Raw genomic sequence first — 11089 nt, forward strand, 5'->3', positions numbered from 1 at the left:
GCAGCTGAACGAAGGCTCGTAAAGCTTAGAGTTCTGAACTTAATTGACTCCACCATCTTGAACCCAGGCCCAAGGGACACCCAATCCCTTCTTGACATGTGGCAAGTCAAAAGAAAAAGATACATGCTTACATCAACTTTTTTTACTGTTGGCTTCCAACATAGGTTGGATATAGGGTGAAGATAATGATGGAACAAAGTTATAAGTATTGCATTGGGAGACTATTTCAGTTTTATTAGAAGAATAAAATATTTTGGTACTAGTTAACACAAATATATGTCAATTTGGTACTATTACATCGAACTCATATTTTAAGAACATACTCATTATATGAAATCAAAAGAAATTTATTCTCTTATGTTTAAGAAGGAAAAAAAAAAAAAAACCTTCAAGAATTTGAACCAATCAAATGTACATGCTGAAGTTATTTAGTATTTAAATTGATATGTTTCAAGGGTTAAGTATACCAGATTTCTGGCCGCTAAAAAGCATTTTGACCAATATTACTGGTACCCTTGGGTATTTATTACTTCGATTTGAAGACAATGTTGACAAGTTGTGCAATATATTGCAAGAATGCCAAGAAATATGGTCAGTAATAATATGATGACTTTAGCAAGATGGCACGAAATAAGAAAAGCAGTGATTTGTAGTGAAGACGGACCTAACTTCCATATTTTTGTGTCCAGTTAAAAGCTATTGGGTTCATGCATGGATCATTTCTTAATCCGCATAAAGGACTTTAATCCAAATACGCAAACATCATGTTAGAGAGTCAATTTTGGGCACGATAGCACCAATTCTTTTTTGGGTCTTGACTCTTGAGTACCAACTAATTAAGCAGCTCACTAAACACTTAGGCAGGAAATGGACATTTTGACTAATCTTAAGAAGCGAATTTGAAACTTACTAATCATAAGCCCAGAGATTGTTTAGTCTGCTGTATTGGTGTTTCTTTCCTCTCTTTTTTTTTTTTTGGGGGGGGGGGGGGGGGGGGGGGGGTGGANTAAGTTAATAGTTAGATTATTTGTAAAAAATACTGAGACTAAAAGCTTTCATCTTTTCCAAAACATTCTCTCACTAATTTGATTATAAATATAGATCTTACCAAATAATAAATGGACTAGTTAATGTGATTTTCAACTTGGACTAGGCTCTTGATTCCCCTAGCCAGCCCAATACAACCCAGGACAACATGGGCGTGCACTAGTTGGGTGATCACCCCTGGCTGAAGGAGAACCCATAAAGTCTATGCATTTTGCAAAATTGGGCCCTTGGTGGCTTGGCCCAAGACTATCTAAATAAACTCTCCCATCCTTAAACAACTATAGAAGTGTTTCATGCCGAATTAATTTAAGCATACACCACCTACTTATACTCTCTTATTTCTTATGCTACCATTTTAGGTGTTTCATTTCTCTGCTTTGAGGTCATTGATCTTGTATTTCGGCATCACCACAATGGAATATAAATTTTTTTCTGCTAAATATAGAAATTTCCGACAACTAAATATAAAATTCTTCCTTTTGTTGAATATGAGATATTCTTATTAGAGTATTACTTTAATTGATTTCTTGTTTTTTTCTCAAACTTGGTCTCTGGTGTGCATATTGGGCTCAAGATGCATTGGTAGCAGCTGAACGAAGGCTCGTAAAGCTTAGAGTTCTGAACTTAATTGACTCCACCATCTTGAACCCAGGCCCAAGGGACACCCAATCCCTTCTTGACATGTGGCAAGTCAAAAGAAAAAGATACATGCTTACATCAACTTTTTTTACTGTTGGCTTCCAACATAGGTTGGATATAGGGTGAAGATAATGATGGAACAAAGTTATAAGTATTGCATTGGGAGACTATTTCAGTTTTATTAGAAGAATAAAATATTTTGGTACTAGTTAACACAAATATATGTCAATTTGGTACTATTACATCGAACTCATATTTTAAGAACATACTCATTATATGAAATCAAAAGAAATTTATTCTCTTATGTTTAAGAAGGAAAAAAAAAAAAAACCTTCAAGAATTTGAACCAATCAAATGTACATGCTGAAGTTATTTAGTATTTAAATTGATATGTTTCAAGGGTTAAGTATACCAGATTTCTGGCCGCTAAAAAGCATTTTGACCAATATTACTGGTACCCTTGGGTATTTATTACTTCGATTTGAAGACAATGTTGACAAGTTGTGCAATATATTGCAAGAATGCCAAGAAATATGGTCAGTAATAATATGATGACTTTAGCAAGATGGCACGAAATAAGAAAAGCAGTGATTTGTAGTGAAGACGGACCTAACTTCCATATTTTTGTGTCCAGTTAAAAGCTATTGGGTTCATGCATGGATCATTTCTTAATCCGCATAAAGGACTTTAATCCAAATACGCAAACATCATGTTAGAGAGTCAATTTTGGGGGGGGGGGTGGGGTGGTGGGGCGCATTTTATTGGTTTAGACCTTGTTGCTTAATTGATGAATTGATGATTAACATAGACTAATCATTGAATAATTTTCAGGTCAAGTTTCAATTTATTTATTTTTAACCTAGTCTTGGGCCTAGCGTAGTAGACTTGCTTGCATATCGGTTCAAATTTCTGCTAAAGACAAAATTAAAGCTGACTGGTTGTTAGCTTTAATTAAAATAGTAATATAAGCTTTAATAATAATAATAATAATAATAATACTCTTCACATTGCCAGTAAAAACAGTCTCCAACACCTGCTCTTCCATTATAATTAAATTAAAAACGAAATTCAATGTGTCGTGGCTTGTATGTTTTGAGTTTGAAGTTTCAAACATCAATAAACACCCACCTAGCTTTGGTTCTATTTTCTACGTTGTCTAGTTCACAAAGAATCTTCTTTTCTCAATCAACCTCTACTCGGGTTGGGTGGCCAAAAAGCTAACACAAAAGGGTCTTTATCTTTTTCACTTTTCAACCACTCTTGCATATTCATTTCTTAAAGAGTTAAAGGTTACTTGCATGAGAAAGAGGACAGGATTTTAATTCTTTGAAGAAGATTTTTTTCACTATTTTAGAGGTACTAGTTTTTTAGGCCTTTTAGGATCACAGCTTGCTGTGACAACAATGATTCACAATTTTTTCTCATCATGGTTGAATCAAAGAAAAGCAAAAGGTCAATGGAGGTCATAAATATATGTAAATAGTCATTGGTTCGCTAATTAACGATGACAATGTGGCTGTGACAAGAGATTGGTCAAACCATATAGAAACATAGATATGTTAAGGGTTAAAAAAAGTTGTTATTAGTAATAATTTTCAAGAAAAAGAGGAGACAATGCCGTTAATATGTGTATGGTGGGAATTGGGAAAGAACACAAATCTAGGTAAAGTTTGGTGCCTAAGGTGGGGTTAGGTCAATCACGAAGAAATTAGGGCCTTAGAAAAAGAGAAATTAACAGTATTATTGCTTTCATATTTTCATGTCTTAGGTCAAAAAGGTGACAAGGTCAATGGAGGCATATATTATACACGAATTCAATCAAGACCTTGCCTAATTCTATGATATGTTAATGTCATAGACTCGTCTTGTTTGATTGGTAACAAAAAAGTTCAAAATGTTCAACATTCTCCAACTTTATTAGTTTGGCTCCTCACATGGCCATTTACTTCTACACGTAGGGCATGTGGGCAAGAACCCCAGAGTAAGTTTTCACATTTGAGTAATGCTACAGTTACAAACTATTTTACAACATTTTTACAAAATGTTAATGTAGCCAACCTTTTATTAGTTTTCATCTAAACCCATAATTAATATCACATTTTCATTTATCAATAACCACTCACTACATCAGCGGTTTGTAAAAATTTTTGTAAAATAGTTTGTATCTCTAGCATTATTTTTTCACATTTTTGGTTTAATTCATTTTTCATAATATATCAATTTAATAACAATAATGAATAATAAAATGAATATATAGCTATTAAATGATGTTTAGAATATAAATTAAAATTCAAAAGAGTAAATAAAAGATAACTAGAGAAGTGTTCAATATTTAAACCAATATATAAAAAATATAAATAAAAATCCTCACAAGTTCTACCTATCTCTCACTATTGGGAGGTTGAGTTACGACTGTATCTAGGTCATATCAGGGCTGTGTCACTAGCATATCCTGAATGTATCAGCACTTTTTAAAATAATAATAATAATAATAAATAAAATTAGTTGGGACATGCATGTAGTGGTATCCTAGAAGGGATAAGGCTTCTTTCCAAACTAGTTTAAAGAGAAACCCTTTAATCTCCTCGTATACTTTTTATTGGATGTGAATTTTGAAAATCTAACCATTATATTGCATGTTCTTTATGTTTTTAATATGCATGTAAAATTTCGTTCAAATCGGATGTTATTTATTATTTGAGCAATAAATTTATTTTTTATGCATAATTTTATACCACAAAAACTTGAAATTAAAACATTTGATTGATGACATAACTTTTGATCTTTGATTTTCTTGATACTTTTCAAGCATGGAGGATATAATAAGAATATGTAATCCAATAATTAGATTTTCAAAATTTACATCTAATAAAAAAATAGAGGAAGAGTTTGAAGGGTTTCTTTCCAAAATAGTTTGGAGAAAAAGTTTAGAAGTATCCAATATGGATACATATATATTAGATACCAGTGTTTGAGCAAAAATCGAATATTCATGCTTCCTAGCTGTTAGGTTTTAAATATTTAAGATTAAATGTTTAGGCTCTAATTTTATGTAAGTTGGCAAACCGAGTATAAAAACATGTTTAGTATAAGATATTTATGTCTTAAAACAATTTTAGATATTGCTTAAGTTAATTCAATTCAAGATTTAAGAACAGTCAAAATCTGCCTTACTTGATTGATTGAGAGACACCTTCGACCGATTAAGATGCGTTTTTTGCAAATTTTAAAAAAAGCTCGAAAACACACGAAACGTTTAGGGTTGAGTTCAACACTGCTACGTAAAAAAGAAAAACCCTAATACACATTTTCCAAGATTTGTGAATTATTCCTATGAGATTTGAGAGGTTTTGTAACTTTCTAATTAACTCAACAAGCATCGACCGAATATTAGATTGATATTGCATGAATCAGTAGAGATAAGTTGTTGCATATAAGATCAACTACTGTTGATGATCTAAACATTTGAGTGAGATCTCAAAATCACAAACTGGAGTGTTTGTGTGCAACAAATCCAAATAGAAGAGTCCATGGATTTGGAGTTGCATGTGGTCATGTAAGTACTACAAGAGGTAGAATTAGATTTAGGGAAAAATCTATTGTAAACACTTCCATTCTATTTAGTGAATTTGTTGCCTTGTAAATTGTTTAGGTTAAATCCTCCCTAAGTTTTTTACCTTGAACCTGGATGGTTTCATTAGTTTTTCTAGCTCATTGTATCATTTGTCTTCTTTACTTTTTTGCTATTGTGATATGATTATCATTGTTTAACCTAGATCTGTATAATAAACCTAAGTAACTACTTGGCCATTATATTAAGTTAAACAATTTGAGTGTTCAGGGTTCTAAATATTCAAACACTAGCTTTCAAATCCCTTAATATAATTGTGAATGCACATAGTACGGCACAAAAATTAGCTACTAATTTTGGAATTTTATAATTGTGTCTGGATTGGAAAATGGCTTTATATATATATATATATATATAGTAGTTAGAATTGACTAAATTAATTGGTTCTGGGGCACTCACTATATTGGAATAATGGAATATTAACGTGACTTTTAAGAAATCCCTTTAATTCAATATAAGACAAAGTTTAACTATAAAATTGGTTGTAGCCTAATGCTACAACCTTACTTAATATCATTAACATTACTACATATTTTGAAAATCTAATAATTGGATTGCACGTTTTTTACATTTTTAATATAAAATGTTAAATTTTGTGACAAGCAGATATTATTTACTATATGATCTATAAGATTATATTTTATGCATAATTTTAAACTACAAAAACTTGCAATTTAAACAATTTATTGATTACATAGCTATTAATCTTTAATTTTCTAGAAATTTTGTAAACATGGAGGATATAATAAAAAGATTTAATCTAATGGTGGATTTGTCAAATTTCAAATCCAATAAAAAAATATTGATTAAGGTTGTAGCCTTAAGTTATAACCAATTTTGTAGCTAAATTTTGTCTATCAATATATATTGGGAATAATACTTAACTTCTTGTGCATTTAAAAATAGTTACTGCTGTAAGTTCCAGTTAGCTCAACTAGTAAAATCTTTGACGATTGAATAAGAGATCTGGGGTTCAATAAATTATCTCAAAAAAAAAAAAAAGTTAGTGCTTTTAATCTTTAATATCTCTAAATTCTAAATTATAGTAGTATTTACTTTTTGTCCTTTCCATTTTGGATGTTATAAAGAGAATAGTCCGATCTCACCCTTTGATTTTTTCCAAGTCCATAGGCATCATATTCACATTAAAATTGAAGATTCAACTGACTGATGAACTTTAAATATAGGAGCTAGAGTGCATCTCAAGTATAAAGCTTTACGGAGTCAAAAAAAGAAAAAAAGAAAAAAAAAGTATAAAGCTTAATTTCATGACATAATCATATTGGTGGTTGGCATGGATTTGACAATTCCATCTTCCTTTTTTCTTTTTTACTAGTTACAAATTTATTCTGATTATCAAAAAAAAGTTACAAAGTTATTCTAAAATAGAAATAAAGTAACCAATTTACATATTAGCACATGTTTTATGGCATTGACAGTGCCACAAAAGTAGGCCAAGCTTGCTTAATGCGATTTTTTCTTTTATGGCAAAAACTTTTCTTTACAAAGCAATATGGTTAAAATTATTCTAAATATCTTATCATTCAAATCCCACAACCACAGAATAAGCTTTCATTTCAACACCTTATTGACATGTGACATGGATCTTGTGCCATTTGAAATATGAATGGGTAAGTACAACATGTATATTTTTAAAATGTTATTTCGCTATGTAGTGTATTTTTTTCCCCTTGAATATCCTATGAAATGGTTCGTGATAATCGAATCAGTGGTTAGAAACACGATTGGCAAATGGGATACCTATAAAAATAGAGAAAGCTTAGAACGATACCAGTGTGGTATCAACCTAATACTTGATACTTGAGTTAGTGATTGTTTTTTGATGGAAAAAAGTTTGGCTATAAAATTGATTATAACTAATGGCTACAACCCCGCTCAATATATTTTTATTAGATGTGAATTTCAACAAATCTATCACTGGATTACATTTTTTTTCTTATATTAATTTTCAGAAGATAAAAAATTAATAGTTATGTTATTAATAAAATGTTTAAATTTCAAGATTGTGTAGTCTAAAATTTCGCATTAAAAATAATATTTTAGATCGAATAGTAAATAATATTCTATTGGCATGAATTTTGACATGTGTGTTAAGAATATAAAGAACATGCAATCTAATTGTAAGATTTTCAAAATATGTAACAATGTTAATTTTTTTAGTGAAAGTTGCAACCATTGACTACAACCAAGTTTGTAGCAAACATTGTACTTTGTGGTGGACGATACAAATAGAGAATGAAGAGAGGTTGTGTCGTGAGGTATATATCCTAGATGAACAAAGTTTTCCTCCAACCCAATTTAGAGGAATTTTCTTCAACCCATTATGTGGTGATTCATAAACCCATCTATGAGTTTTCCTCCAATACATAAGTCATGTAACTAAAAGTACATGTGGATTGATTTATCATTCGCCACATAGTGGGTCTGAGGAATTTTCCTCCAAATCGATTTGGAAATAAATTTTTTTCATCCTGGATTTGGATTCCTAATTAGAGAGTTATGTGTAGGATGCTTTTTGAGTTCTTCTACGGACACAAAAAAGTCTCACAACAAAATGAGGTGTCAACTCATCATAGTTCAGAAATTAAAAAAAAAAAAAAATTATATCCAAATCTACCACAACTCAAAACAAGGATGTGAAAATTCTTATGAGATTTTTGTTATGCTCCTAGACTTTCTCGTGTTTTTCCTTTATTCCGATTGTATTGATATCTTGCACATCAATTGGATTTAAGGGGAAATTTTATGATTCCCACACTTTTGTTTGTGACTATAACACCTCTACTAATGCATACAGGGTTACACATGATAATTATTTTGTCACATATATTGGTCACTCACTCATGTTACGTTGAGCAATCAATATAACTCCAAAGTTTCTAGTATTTATTTTATTTTAATTTTTCTTGTTAAATTGTGACTAATGGCTTGTTTGGAAGTTTAGAGAGGGAGGAGAGTAGAGGGGAGTAGAGGAGAGGAGAGTAGTGGGGAGGAGAGTAGAGGGGAATGGTTATTCTCTATCTTGTTTGGATGTTTTTAAAATTAGTAAGGAGGAAGGGAGTAATTAGCCCTTTCTCTTGTTTGGATTTTTAAAAAATTAGGATGGAAATGAGAGGAAATAATTTAAATAGACAAATTTACCCCTATTTGAAAATGGACTTGCAACATTGGTTTGTTAGATTAAATAATTATTTAATCATTATTCTCATTCCACAGGAATTTCTGAGTTTTGGGTGCCCAGATATAATAAGAAAATTTTTTTTTTTAAAGTTCTAACATTTTCCCATTTTTTAGATTCCAACAGAACAAACACCACAACTCAACTATATGCATATTGAACATTTTATTTTCATTTCATTTCAATACCTCGGATTTTTCGAGAAGCCAAATAGAGATTTTTTTTTTTTAAAATAAAATTTATTATTACCTCCAAACCACTTGTTACTTTACGAATCAACAGGGTTGGACTCGGACCAATCGGAGAACCCGACAGCCGTAGAATCTGACCCGACCAATGAACCCTCATTACGATGCCGCTCCACTCCATTTTCATTTCTAGCTTCGTCTTGAGCCACACAGAACACCTAAACCCAACGACCCAGATTCCCCAGTTGCATCCGTACCAGAATTGCAGGGGATTTCCTGCAATTCCTACAATTCAAAGCTAGTCGGAGCTGGAGTGAGCTCGATGACCACGTGGCAGAAACCATAGATAGATAGATAGGTAAACTATGGGTTTAAACAACGGGCTTGGATTTTTGAAAGGAGATAGAAAATTTTTTGTTAGAGAGGCACTGAGATTTCTAGGGTTTTTGTTTGTTGTATAGTGAAGAAGAAGAAGAAGAAGAAGAAGAGGAAGATAGTAGATAGTGATTTTTTCTGTGTGTCTGTGTGGGTTTTTCCTGTGTGAGTTTTGGGTTTAGATCAATGCTTTAGTGAAGGCCCGGTTTTGCTTGCTTGCATGGGTTTTGGGTTTGGATCGATGTTGCCGCCACTACTGCTCAACCCAGCACTTTAACCCCTCTACCCATTTTTCCCTTCACTCTCTCTGACTTGACGAACCCAAATTTGCTGTCTTTGGGTTCGAATATGAGTTGCTAACATGTTTTTATATTTGTGTGTGTGTGATTTTCATTGTAATATGTCTGATTGTGGAGTGGTTCGAATCGGTCGTGTTAGTGAAATAGTGAGATTCAAATTTTTTTTTTCATTCACTTTAAATTTTCTCAGGAAACAAACAAAGATTATTTATATAATCGGTTTGTAATTTTGTTAATTTAGAAAGGATAAATTAGGGAATTCATTTGGTCAATAATTTATCTACTCTCCTCTCCCTCCAAATCTCTCCAATTTGGGAGAATTAAAAATGAAAAGTTAGAGATAGTTGAAACCCCTACAAACCCCTCAAAATCCTTTTCCCTCATTCCTTAAAAAACCTTCATATAAGGTAATTGAATTACTCTTCATTCTTCTACTCCCCTCCCCTTCATTTTTTAAACATCCAAACAGATCTTAAGTCAAATTTGATGGTAAATTCCACCATATCACATGATAACCCATATTTTCTAACTTATACTTATTTTAAATAAATAATAATAGAATCACATTTGATAGTAACTTTGCACATCAAATAAGAACTTTAAGCGAGCATCATAACCCCTACTATACTCTATATTTTTATTTTTTATGGATAGCCCCAAATACAGACTGTTTTAACTTAACATATCAAAATACTAAACAGTACTTGATTATAAAATTGTTTTCATTCTAAAATGGTTATATAGCTATAAGAACAATACACTAGTGGCACTAAATTTAATGGTGGCGCTCAAGTAAAAGTTCCTGGAATCAAAATGGGAGGAGACCATATATCAATGGTGGACCGTAGAGCACCTGAAAATCTATAGAAGTAGAACAGTACGCTGACTCTCTACTCTTTTATGTGTCTGTACTCTCTCTGTCGTAATCTCGAATCCCCCGCAAGCCTAGTAAAAGATGTGAAAAAAAAAAAAAAATTTGCACTGAACGAGGGGGTTTTCCCTTTTTCACGTTTATTATTTATAGTGTTACCCAAATTTTACAGTACCTATGAAAATGTAAAAAGTTTGTATAATAGTAAAAAAAAAGAGAAAAAGAAACGAAAAGAAGGAACCTAATTTTCCAATATTGGGTTGGTAAATTAGCTCAACTAATTCTCTGACTCTTCCTTGGTTTACTTCTTTCGTGTCTCATCACCATCCATCATCATCATCGTGTCTCCCTAATCGTATGTTTTTGCGGTGTCTAGGGTTATTATGTCATCATTATCAACTTTATAGTCGTAACATAGATAAAAAAACAAAAACCTAGTAATGGTCTAAGGTATATTGTTTGAATTCAGTAAGTAAGATATTTTAAAGAATCTTTTCCATTTAAAGTGGATTAAAATATAGAAATTTATTTTATTTAAAATTTTAAATAATGTAAGCTTTTTATATATATATATTTTCAAATTTTAAAAATGAAATCTTAACTATGAAATTGACCCTTTTAATTTCAAATTTCATTCGAGATAAAAAGAATTGATGTGGGTTTGTTAAGAAAAAGTTAGTGCTAAATATTATAGCTGATGGTGTGATTAGGTCATGATGATCTCTCGCGGTAGACAAGGGATTTGATATCAACGTGTAAAAAGAAAAAGTATGCGTGAGATATATAGAAAGAGAGAGAGAGAAAGAGGGAGCTGAATTCTATATATACTGCATGGTAGTA

Source organism: Quercus suber, unplaced genomic scaffold (assembly GCF_002906115.3).
Source record: "Quercus suber isolate HL8 unplaced genomic scaffold, Cork oak 2.0 scaffold_45, whole genome shotgun sequence".
In the NCBI taxonomy this organism is placed as follows: Eukaryota; Viridiplantae; Streptophyta; class Magnoliopsida; order Fagales; family Fagaceae; genus Quercus; species Quercus suber.